Below are 13,210 nucleotides of genomic sequence, written 5' to 3' on the forward strand. Positions count from 1 at the left end.
ATAGAAAAGCTGTGGAGGACCTTAGTAGTCTGGCTGGAACATAATATGAAAATAAATCTCTGATGTAGGGAGGTGCAAGGTTGCTTAAAGCTTAAAAAACAAGTTAAAGAACTTAACAATAAATTCTAAGAGACAGAGGTAGTCAGACTCTGGCTGCATCAATCTGAAGTAGATGTTGTTTTCTTATAGACAAATACATGCACAAGCCAGCAACCCAAAAAATACTACAATAACACACTGTAGTGTAAGTAAAACAATTTTCCAATATATAAAATATAAAGACAGATAATTTTGTTTTGAATGCAGATACAGTTTTCTAGTTAATACTAATAAAGGCAAAACAGGAGAAAAGCATGAATAAAACAAACAGGAAAATGATATTAAAAAAATTAATACAAATAAAAAAACAAAGATATGCCAGGGGTTGACATGAAAGTATAGAAAGTATTGAAAATGAAAACATTAAATTTGAAGCACCATCTCAAAGCTTTAATAGCTTGTTGTGTTCTTTTTGCTTAAGTTATTGTGTTAATACATAGCTCAATTTCTTTCTTTTGTCCCTGAATACATGAAAGTGGAGTTGTTTCTTCTGTGAATTTACTTTAATTAATACATATAAAAATCCTTTTTAAAACATATTTAGTTAGATTTATTAATATTTAATTCAATTTTCATTCATTGCCAATGATTGCATTTTTATTAAGAACTTGAGACTTGGAGCACTTAACTAAAGGTGAGACACTACAGGCAAATGCATTGTTGTTTTTTTAAATGAACTGGTCAATTTTGTGGTTTTTGGCTATTTTTCTCCCTTAACATTTTTTCTATCAGAATAGGGGAAAGAAAACATCCAAAAACAAACAATTGTATATTTTACTTTATTTGATCCATTTGGGTGTATATATTTCCTCATTAGTATGTGTTTTAGATGTTCTATATTGTCATCTCCATTAAGGATGCATGAAATCTTCAAAGGCCTTTTTAATGAGCTTTTCCTCATGCTCTGAGCCATAAATCTCATCTCAGGTTTTTTTCCCCCTAAGAACATGATGAAAATTGATTTTTTAAAATGGCTTTTGACAGTATTTTCTGATTTATGAAATGATGTAAGGAGATACCCCAATTTCCTTCTTTAATAAACTTGAACATAATATATCAACAAAATGAAATAATAACTTTGAAATGTGCTTTATCTTTATTATTATTATTATTATTATTATTATTATTATTATTATTATTATTATTATTATATACTGTGCTATCATTATATACTGTCTAGTCACAATAACATTATTACCATCTATCTATCTATCTATCTATCTATCTATCTATCTATCTATCTATCTATCTATCTATCTATCTATCTATCTATCTATCTATCTATCTATCCAATGTTCAGATTTATGAAATATATACACATTGCATATTTAATTACCTAATTTGCATATCTAAACATACAATTTCAGAAAACTATTACTATACAAACTGGGGAAGTTTCATGGTGATATATCGTCACACTGTTAAAATAATCGCCTAAGTCATTTTTTGTCAAAATTGTTGTTGTTTTTTTGCCTAAATCATCTCCTCATGACGCCGGCCACCTATGGTACACAGTTGATCAGATCGTGTGATTTTACCCCTTTAAGGTCATTACTTCTTTGACAATTTGCCACATTCATAGGCATCAGATAAGAACCCAGCAAAGAAGAGCTAGAGGGAGATTGTTTAGTTATCAGTTCAGTTTATCAGTGTTTTATAGTTGACACTAATATTGGTAAAACTTTATTCTACGGTGTCTACATAAGAGTGACATGAGTGTGTCATAAACATGACATGGGATGTGTCATGAACATTATTGACACTTTGAAGTAACATTAATGCTCATGCTACTTGTCATGTCATGTTTCTGACAGGCTTGTGTGACTCTTCAAAGAGACACCTTCAAAATAAAGTGTTACCATAACTTGCTTTAGTCACAAAGGCATGTTCAAAAACTTGCCAAAGTCATTTATTTCTCTTAAGTTACATAATTTACACACAGTGTTATTACTATGCCAAAAGCCATCCGTTGTTACATCCTTTTTGAGTGAAATGATCAATAAATGTCATATGTTACACTTTTGGTGAAGTTTTTTGTGTTTCCTGCAAAACTTGAAAAATGAGTTAGGCGATTATTTTAAATTAACAGGGTGACGATATCTAAGTTTTAAAATAAATCCTTGTCACCTGTTGTCTCCCCTTAACAGTACACACGTCGGCCACTAGGTGGAGCGTTTCCCTCATATTTCATGAGTCTGAGCGACACGGATAATCAACACCATTTCCCACAGTGCTTTGCGGCGTGCTGTCGGTGCTGTTTGTCCAGCCGTCGCTCCAACAATGCAGCTTTTAATGGTGCTGTGTGAGCGGCGCGAGCTGAAAACGCAGCAACACCGCAGGCTTGTCCGGTGGCTGTAGTCGTTCAAATCCACAACACAACGAGATTTTCACGGGTTTGACAAACCTGCCCGGTGGCCGTGACTCAGTTTTTCAGGACACCCTGGACTCTTCTGCTGTGGTGAGTAGCTACTGAAGCTAACGTTAGTATGCTTGTGTAGTTGGGGAGCAAATGCATTTTGTTGTGACCGTCGGCTGGCTAGCAGGCTAGCTAATTGGCCAGATGAGACATATGGCCCCTTGTGTCTTTCCCCTGCAAACCCCCGTGTCCATATCTAATGCAACGGCTGTGTGTCCACTTGTCCTCATCATGTCTTAGATGGATTGCTAACTGGTTGTAAATGTAAAACGTTGGTAGTTTTTATGAACACTTTGAGGCAGTTGAGTCGGTCTCTGTAGCGGCTGCAAGTCGTGAGTCTGTTTTGCTTTGATCTCGGCTGAGGCACACGTCAACCCAGCCGGTGTAGTCGGTGCTTTACCGCCATGTAAGTTGCCTCAGATGTTCCCCTTCTAAACACATTTTATTATATACACCCCCCATTGATTGCCAAACCCACAACCCCCCCAAAACGCGCCGCTCTTTTAGTACGAGTAAACTGTCACGCCAAACTCCATTCAAAAATCTAGCGATTTATTGTCGACGTGTGTATCGGCAAGCACACATAATGGCTTGATAATGTAGGCTGATAATGAGCCTCCAGTTAAGTCAACATGTTTTATTGCACCGCCGATCTGTTCAGAGACCCACTGGTCATTTGTGTATACATTGATGCACGAAGACTGTTACAACTGCTTCTTCTTTTCCCCTGTTAAAAGGGTTTTTGAGGACTTTTTCCCTGGCCGCTGTGAGGGTCTAAGGACAGAGGGTGTCGTACCATGTACAGTCTGTAAAGCCCTTTGAGGCAAATCTGTGATTTGTGATTTTGGGCTATATAAATAAAATTGACTAGTACTATTATCGATACATTTGCAAAACTAAGTTTGGAAATGGGAGTTCTGCTGGTGTGTTGGGTCTTTCAGAATTTGATAACACTTTTGAAATCATGTTGTACATTAGCCACTGAGCTTTATTGCATTAACTGTACTCATGTATTTGCTGTGGGATTCATAATGACCTGCTAAGGGTATAAAATCAGCACCAACCTGAAGCTAAATGCAAGTGATGGTAGATTTGTTTCACTTACCAGCCCTGAAAACAATATATTGAGGTTTGATGAATTCACTAGCCATTTGGCAAGTGAACAAAAAAGTTAATTTGCACCAATGACCTCCTCATCATAAAGGAGATCATCAGATATTGCTGCTATTATACACTTGATTATTGGCTTAACGCAATTATACAGCACCAGTTCCCTATAAATGTGACAAGAGTGAGTTGCTATCAAATGTTTTATGTCCGTTGTTATCTAAACTCACCTTTGATTACATAATTAGGGTAGATTAAATATTAGAAGCACATTTTTATTTTTTATTTAACCTTTATTTAACCAGGTTTTGTCCCATTGTGATCCAAGATCTCTTTTTCAAGGGAGACCTGGCCAAGAACGGCAGCACATAGAACGTTTCAACACATAGTCACAAACATTGGTCAACAATACAAATACATACAAAAACAATTGAATTGAAAAAAGTGGTTAAAAGAGTTTGCACTCAAATAAAACATCTACACTCCTGAAGTCTGGATGTGATGGAATTTAACATGGATTTGAAAACATTTAGTGATATCAGGCTTTGGAGTTTGAGCTCTTGTTGCAATAAGTAAACACATCTCAGAATAACGCAACACAATTCAATAGCACCACAAACTGCTGTCTTGTAAAATACCTGAAAATGAACACGGTAATAGGCAGCAATTATTGCAGGGCAATATTAGTCTGCATTACCTTTTAGCTAGACATTTCTAACAAACTGGAAACTGAAGCAGATGATGTGTAATTTTTATTGTGGTAATCAACCAATGACTGATGAGACAGCGGAGCTAAGCACCACCCAGATAATAAGAACTAAATGAGTGCAGCCAGCCTCTTAGTGTTGGAAATGTATCCCAGTAGCTTCTATTAAGACCAGGCTCGCTTCTGGGAGCAATGGAGTTCAGCTAGGGGCAATGCTTTTATAACTTGTGCCACTAACTAGTAAATATATTTTCTCTCATATTTTTAAGCCCAGCCTTTATCACTTAATAGTAGCCTTACCAGAGTTGTTGGCCCAGAGTTTTGTGGTCACTTTATTTGAGGCTGTTTGCATCATCAGAGCATGCTTTTGTGGTTTTCTACTTGACAGGAGGATGCTTTTAATCAAAGTCACTTCATAAATCATAGATGTTTAAGTCGAATATAAATGTCAAAATTAATTTTTTCATTGTTATATGCGCCTCTGAATGTGTGAAACTTGGAAGGATGATGAATTTGCTGAACATATGCAGTGCTCTCAATCTGATGATGTAGATTAAAAAAAAAGGGATTGCAGGGAATTGATTGCGTAAAACACTACATTTTCACATAATATAAATAAGCAGCAAGAGTTTCGAGCTCAGATTTCACATTGCTGTCAGGATTGTATGTTTTAAACCAAAGCTCATAGCTTTTTTTAGTTCTATTATCAGTTTTATCTGTCATGTAATATCAGAATGCAGAGTGTCTGTGTGAGATGTTGAGGACTGTGCTGCGGTTACCCAGACAGAGGTGTAGATTGTAGTTTTTCTAGGTCAGTTGCCTGTGAATCTTTCACTGCAGAGGCCAGCGTTGGTTACAGATTGGTGTTTTTATTTGGAGACATTCTTTTCTCTCTGATATTTCTGATCTGCGCTGAGATATAAACAACAGCAGCGTGTTCTCTTAATGTTTGTAGACGAAGTAAACAAAATCAATAGCTATAATTAAACACAAACTATCAGAACAAATGTAAACAGCTCCGTCCATAACCAAGATGGTAAAATAGATTTTAGTTTAGTGTCTTGTTAATATAAAAAAGATAATCAAAGAGCTGGTGTGATTTGAACTTGCCCCCTGTTATGGTTCGGTTGGACCACAGCGTGCATTAAAATGGACTATACAAGGCACTGTGTAATCCTACTGTGGACAAGGATATTGATCTTTTTCTCATAGGGGCGTATTACCAGGCTGTCTGGGAATGATTAATTTTTTCTTGTGGTCACATAGTAATCAACAAATGCCACAATGCAGAATAATGGTGAAATCAGCATTTCATTGTGTGACAGCGCGCCTGTAGATGTGCTGCCCTCATTAAACACTTGGATGCCTGCCTGATGCTCCAATTCTCTTAAATGTTCACATGTGTAGAGGCCATTCTGTTGGCATAATTAGTCGCGTTTGATCAATGTGGAATATATTGGCCTGTGAGAGATGTGAATAATTGGGAAAAAAAGAGAAACAAATCGAATTGAGCTGCGAGATAGCATTTGAAAGGCATTTTCCTGCTAATTAAACCCTTACAAATGTGGGTGCTCAAATTAATTTTACCACTTTATTTTAAGTTGGTATAATTGAGATTTTCTTTCGTAATAACAGTGTATCAAATGACAGTGTGAAAGGGGTGATCACGATGATGAATTTACTGAGAATTATCTGCAGCACACCTCGGTTACATAGAGCTTTAAAGAAAAAAAAAATAGTTTCATGTCATTGTTTATCATCTTACCAAACAGATTTTTCCCAATTCACTCAGTTCATCAGTTGAATTTGCCATCTTTCAGAAAGCAGAACTCTTATTGAATGGAATTTATGTGTTAAAAAATGCATGGGCATGCTATCTGGCAGTTTTTTGTGATGTCAGACAGTAACATTACACATTACTTTAGCTTGACTTACTTCTCAGAATAGCTGTTAAAATTAAAAAGAAAATAATAAAAGAAAAGTATGTCTTAGGGGTCAGACAAAGTTAATGTCAACAAAGTCTGGAATAAACCCAGAAAAGCACAATTCTCTACAGGCAATGGGAAAGGAATCTGTCCTCTATTATTTGTTGACTTTCTTGCACTTAAAAACTGCATTTGAGCACTAATTTTTGTGGAAAAGGGGCAGAATACACCTAAAATGATACAAGATATTTTGTATTTTCATAGCATGAAAAGCAGGTGGACCAGGAGGTTTAATTAGAACATAATGGATTCTCTCGTCCATTGAATTGTCCCAGTAACCTCTGCCCATGAACCAGCATGCAAAATACCAATGCCCTGGGAATGAAATCTTTTTCCATCCCGACGTGTCAAAATGTCTGCAGGGACAAAAAGGTTTATTGTGTGAAAGACCAATCAAACTTGAACAAAAACTGATGAAAAGATCTTCTATCTGTCATCAAAGCTACTTCTAGAAGGTGGTAGTAGTTTCAGCCAATGAGGTTTCAGTTTCAGTTTCAGTTTGTTTTCTGGTTTGTTTGTCTGTCAGCAAGTCTATGGAAAAAAACGATTTGCCCAATTTTCATGAAACTTGCTGAAGGGGTGTAGCGTGGGCCAAGGAAGAAAACATTTTGGACAGAGCCGAATCACAGGGCAGATATGCAAAGTATTTTTCACTTTTGTTGACATTGTGAGATAGGGCATTGACTTCAGTGTTACAGATTATGACATTGATACAATACCCTGCCTGTATATCTGCTTTGCTTTCTCACATTGACCCAACTCACAGGAAATAGCTCCCACTCTTTTTTACCGGTACTAATATAATGTGACATTATGTCATTTGTAACTGCAAGGTAATGCAATAACTTTGTGGTATCAGTATACCGTGCAACACTGATCGCCTAAGGCTCTTGGAGTGCCCTTCTAGTTAATATAGTGTTGGATTTGTCTTTAATTGTTGGTTGTAAAAAACGTTATTTCTTTCTCTTTCATGTGCAAATCGTTGTCCGAAAAACAGTTGTATTAACGCTTAAAATGTGTACTTTATTTGGGGGATTTGGCAGCCATGACAAAGACTATCCGGCCAGGGACAGTCAAGACATCTTAATGCTCTAGGTCCCTGTCTCCTGATGTAAAATTAGACACTTCAAAGTAGGGCTGGGCAATATGGCAAAAAATGATCACGATATATTTTTTCATATTGTCATATCATATGTTTTCTATTGTTTTTAAATTGCCAGTTTTAAAGCATCTGTATTAAAACGTAAAGAAACGAGGGATTAGTTCCACCAGTAGTGGCTGAACTGCTAATGCTACGTGTGCTGGCAGCAGTAGCAGGCTCTGCAGACATTTTCATGCTTTCCACATAATCACTTGGGTTGGGTGGTACTTCTTCAAATGACTAAACAGATTTGTTGTTAGAAAGCCCATGCTGTTAATGTTCTGTTAACTTGTTTATTGAACTAAGTTCCATTCAGTAATAACTTGTTTCTCTGTAATATTTCACATGTCCCACACTCATGAACACACCCTAACTGTTCCGACGATGTTGAATGCACCATACCTGTGTATGAATTGCCGTGCTGTGAATGTTAGTTTTCTCTCAGTACAGCGGCAGATAGATTGTACTTTCCTTTGCTCTTTCCCAACATTCACCTGGATCTCCCTGGTTTATTGCTCCAAGTCATGGCTGACATCTATGTCGCTGCCCTCAGCTCTGCTTATAGCTCTACGTTCAGTCATTCTGTTTTACTTCTCCGGCAACTCACAAACAGAAGTGGAGCAGGAAAAGGTTGACTCTGATTGGCTGTTGTCACGCACATTGCTTACATATTTGAGTAAATATGCTAACAGATGATCACCGTAATCGACCTGAAATGTATCGAAATCACTAATCACGATCATTTAACGGCCCAGGCCTAGTTCTAAGGCCTTTGTCCTGAACCCTCTCGCTGGCTTGCGGGGTGGTAGAGAAGAGGTTTGACTGTGCTGCACGCCACGCCACTAATATCACGGATGAAGTATACTTCATTATTGCAGCTCTGATTTGAGGTTTAGTCAGTTAAAATGTCACAGTCTAGAGTGAGCGATTTCGGCTGTGGCGTTTAACACTAAGGCTCGGGCATTAATTGCCATGTCCTTGTAACGAGGGGCCCGATGAATCACCGAACAGAGCCGCCGACTCTTGACTTGCTTTCTGTCAAACTGTCCTGCTCAAGTCTGAAAAAAAGCGCTGAGGTTTAACTCTACTTGAATAGCTGAGTGTTCCCGAGCTCTTCTACTCAAATGAACATCTGCTTTAAGAGGCAAGAAGAGTGAGGCTACATTAACCCAGGACAGCTTGTTCTGTATGTTTATTGAATAACAGCAGGATGTGTGTTTTTTTCATAATTGCACAAGGCGAGAGAGAAATGAATGGCATGAATAAAAGTTCTGACTGGAACAGATGTGGCAGCTCACAGCTAAAAAAATGCTGGGAACAGAGAGAAGGATGGCAGGACTAGTTTTACTTTTTGGCACAGTAAGCAAACAGGAGCTCTCTGTGCCATGCCTGCTAGTCAAGCGGTAGGATTTCTCGGCTAATTCGTTTTCCAAGGAGCAATATTTCCTCAAATAGAAGCACCATTTGCCTACCTCCAGTGGACCTTAGTTAGCGTATGTCACTGTCAGACTCGAGCTAAGTGCCTTATGTGACTGAAGCAGTTAAAAATACACTTTGCTGCGAGGCAAAAGTGAATATTTGATTGTCAGTCCTTTCTTTTCAAGCAGAATGTGCCCTGTGAAAAGGCTGCAATCACTGTCACAACGAGGGCATCACTTTTTCTTATCTCTTTATTTGATATATGATTTATCCTTTTACTTTAGATTGTAATCATCAGCGCACCCACACGATCCCGCCACTTGTTGTTCCCGACATGCCCAGTTTAAGCCCGGTGCACTCGTGAGGCCGAACGGACATTAACAACACGACTTAAAGCAGTGTGAATGCCCTACGTTGACACTCAGGTGCAATCTCTTTTGGGGTGGTACATTGCAATAATTCTCCCATGTCAGGGGCTAATCACCCTGGCTCCCCTCCCACAATCCATCAGTGTCTGGAGGACGAGGCTTGCAGGGTTCTGGCAGCTGTTGTCGGGCTGAGTCAATCTGTTATGGTCTACGCCAGCCTGCACAGGAGGGGGAGAGGAAGAGCTCTCAGGAGGACACAGCGAGCGAGGCTGCTGCCACTGCTACGGAGAGATAACAAGAGGATTTATTTGTTAGGAGGGCAGGATTTCGGGGCTTGTGTGTTAATTTAGCTGCTTTCTCTGTAAAATATGTGCAGAGGATGGCCAGGTTGAAGGAAGGAGGGTTTTATTATTTATTTTTCAAGCACAATATTACAATAAGACTCACGATAGGGGAGCCAGAACAATTAGTCAGTGGGCAGAAAATTAATCGCCAACAATTTTGGTTATCCTTGATGATCTTTTAAATAATTATTTGTCATTTATCACATAAAAATGCCAAACATTTTGTGGTTGCAGCCTCTCCAAGATAAGAACTTGCTGCTTTTCCCTGTTTAATGTTTTCATAAATTGAATATATCTGTGTTTTAAAACCTCACCTTTCACCTTAAATGGAACTATTTTTTTTACATTTAATTAAAAATTATTAAAACAGTAATTGCGATAGTATGAGAAAAATGAGCTTGTTGCAGATATAAATGCTGGAGACAATTATATTAAGTGCGATATGCCTAAAATCTGGAGCTAAAATTGATTTAAGTGCATGGATTTCTCCCATGCATAGCTCCTTAAGGTCCATGTACGTTTCTCTGTTGACATGTGTCAGCTGTATGTATAGTCATTTTTTAGGATTTACTCAAATCCAGTCAGTCTATAAAAAAACAGTTTCATATCTACAAAGGAAATGCCAGTGATTTTAAAGATATTTATGCTTACAGCATCAAAGAGATATTTGTTTAAATTGGCCTTATTGTTGAACAAGGATAGTTCTCTGTGGATTTTAATCACTTTTGAATGTTAGCCAGGCATAGGCTATTTTTCTATGTGATTATCATGGCTTACAAACTAGTCCTGTTTATGGATTTAGCCAAATTGCTGATATTGCGGAGCTGGCACGGACCGGTTGTTGATGCTGGGAGAGGGAATTGGCAGAGGCCTCCAGAATTAGATTCAGTCGTCAAGGCAAATATTTGGAGCCATACTTCCATTTGCAGACTGTTGAGAGTGCACGGCTGTTCACAAGTTTTTGAGGGCAGACGGAGGAGAAGGGCGCAATAACTTCATTTTTTTTGACATTTGTAGATGTAATGCTTTAGTGAGAAAATGTCAAACTTGCAAATGGCCATAACTAAGTGTCTGCCTACAAACTAGCAGGTGTGCTTTATGACATTTTTGGGAAACATTTATTTTTTTAAACCTTTGTGTGAAAAGTCAGTCTGCTTTGGATAAACCCCTTTTATACGTTCGCTTCTATGACTTTTATTCATGAGAAATTCAAGATGGTGCGTGTAGAAAGTGGGTGATGACAGCTGATGGTTTCTCATAGGTAGGCAGTTGTTCATCACCACATGGGGATATAAAGTTAGTTATATTTGTCCCCAGTTGCCCAGTGTGTGCTCAGTTGTTGCTACATTCAACCACTTCATGTACTAGTATGTTCATCTTTAAAGTGTTGCATCTGTCGAGACAGAGGTCATGATGAATGTCTGTTAAGGTTCTGGCTGGCACTCCCCAGTCATTCCTCTCCTCCTGCCTGTACATACAGAAAGTAATGTAGCAACACATGACATCATTAACCCTCTGTAACGCAGCAGCTTCAGGGCATTTTTTGCTCCTGTCATTTTATTCATGCTGGCCCTATTTTTTTCACATCTCTATGGAAGCCTCACAAGGATGGATAAAATATCAGTTTTCAAAGCTTAGATTTGGTTTTTCTTTCCTGGCAGAAGAATTTTTCACACTCCAGCTATAATCAGCGGCGTAATTCGGGGGATTTATTTATATTTAAATGCATTTCAAACCAACTGGTGGGTTTTTTGATTAGTCTAAGAAGACTTAATCTTTTCAAAAAATGTGAGAAAATTAATTATGTTCCAAATTAGTAAGTTTTGTTTCGAAAAAATCTAATCTTCGGAAGTGCAAATGCCGAAAATGTTAAACAAATCAATCCAATTAAAGTAAGTTTTCAAATTAAAGTAATTTGTAGAATGGTGCAGTAGTGCAATAGTGTAAGATATTGCAGTATGCTGCTATCATTTATCTCAGTGTAGCTATCCCTTAAATATCTTTGCCTGTGTTAGGCCAGAGCAGGTTTACTCTGTGACAGTATTGGATCATATAGCAATTTTTTTTGCATTCATGTGGTAAAATATCTTGATTTTTCAGATGCTCATGGCCGGTTATTTCACCCTTCAACACTTTCTCAATCAGTTTCGGTATAATTTACTGCATTCATCTTACAATGTGAAATTACAGCACAATAGAGGTTGTTATCCATCCATACCTCCATAAATTTGATCCAATTCAAACCAGAGCTCCAGAGTGAGGCTGGTTTCATGATACTAACTTACTTTCACCTATGCAGTAAAGAAATGGCTCAATAAATGTCTTAGAAATGTAATGTTTTCCTCTAAATCTAGACCCAACAATAGATGATGAGGTTCAGTTGTTGCATCTATCATTTCTTCTTAACGCGTACCCTACTTGCATAAGGACATGATGTGCTGGACACTGCCTTTATTCAATGTTACCTTAGATGTTGCTTCACTGAGAGAAAGAAAGAGTTCTCTTTTAACACAGGAGCCTCTGCTGCAGTGAACTCAACATGTATTCAATCACTGAAGCAGCTCCCACTCTTGAATACAAAAAGACTCTTCATGTTTGTTCCTGTCCTCGTTCTTTCTTCCCTCTTGAACAAACTGTTGTAGCACACAGAATTTGAAGTTCTTGCCGTTGTAGACTGGCCAGATTCATTTTGCTCCAGATAAATCACGATTAGAGCCGCGGCGACTAATTAAGGTCGGACCTTCCCTTTAGAATTGTGACATTTCGGCTTGTCAAATGTCCCAAGTCTCTTGATTAATGAAAGGAATTTAATTTAACTCTGTGTAGCTGCAGCAAGGCCTATTTGATATGCACCTTGTTAGAAACCTTCAGATAACCCGTCTTATTTTGTCTGAAAAAAAAGATAACTATGAAGCTATAATTGCTAACATGAAATCCCCATTTCTTATCCTGCTGAAGGAGGGAAAGGCTTTTCATCAATGAGTAAAACTCAGAAAACATTGACTAAATTCAAAGCAAATTGAATAGTTGCCACACGCAATGCTGCTAAATAAAGCAATGTTCATCCTGTAACTGTTCCCTTTTTAGGTTATTTTTTATGTTTCTGCCAGGGTGAACATTGTATGACAGACCTGTTTTGTAGCCTAAGACTCTTATGTCCCTTTTCATCTCTGCCTAAAGTAATTATGTAGACACGAATGGTTAAATGAGTACCATGTGGCAGCCTGTAATTAGATTTTTGGTAATGAATGGGTCAAATACCAGTTGCAGGCATTGAAGCACAGAAATTCCCTCTGAAGACAAGGCTTGATAATTTAGTTGATGTGTCACGAGAACAGGACACAGATGAGAAGCTTGTTTGGACTTTGGCAAGCCCAAAAGTTCTCGTTAGTGTTCTACAGTTAAGAGAGCTACAGATGAGAATGTTAGAGCAGTTAACTAAATATTCTCCAGTCAGTGCTGTTCAGAAATCTGATACTATACAGGGCTAAAAAAAAATCGTTATTTCAAAGGTTTTTACAGTCTGCAGAGAAACGACACTGTAACTAATCGATGGCAGTAGCCAATGTTTATCTGATATTTTGCATCAGTTTTGCTCTGGTTAATGTGATGGTTTTTGGAGAAA

The 13,210-nt window shown here is 37.9% G+C and overlaps 1 protein-coding gene across 1 annotated transcript in view; it reads left to right on the top strand.

Annotated features, from left to right (window-relative positions):
• The first annotated feature begins 2,325 nt into the window (after window positions 1–2,325).
• extl3 (exostosin-like glycosyltransferase 3) overlaps window positions 2,326–13,210 on the top strand; it is a 38,155-nt gene continuing 27,270 nt past the window's right edge. The window contains exon 1 of the mRNA XM_059356287.1: window positions 2,326–2,557. The gene's annotated coding sequence lies outside the window, so the exon portion shown is untranslated. The remainder of the gene's footprint in view (window positions 2,558–13,210) is intronic.

This window comes from Centropristis striata, chromosome 18 (genome assembly GCF_030273125.1).
Source record: "Centropristis striata isolate RG_2023a ecotype Rhode Island chromosome 18, C.striata_1.0, whole genome shotgun sequence".
Classification (NCBI taxonomy): Eukaryota; Metazoa; Chordata; class Actinopteri; order Perciformes; family Serranidae; genus Centropristis; species Centropristis striata.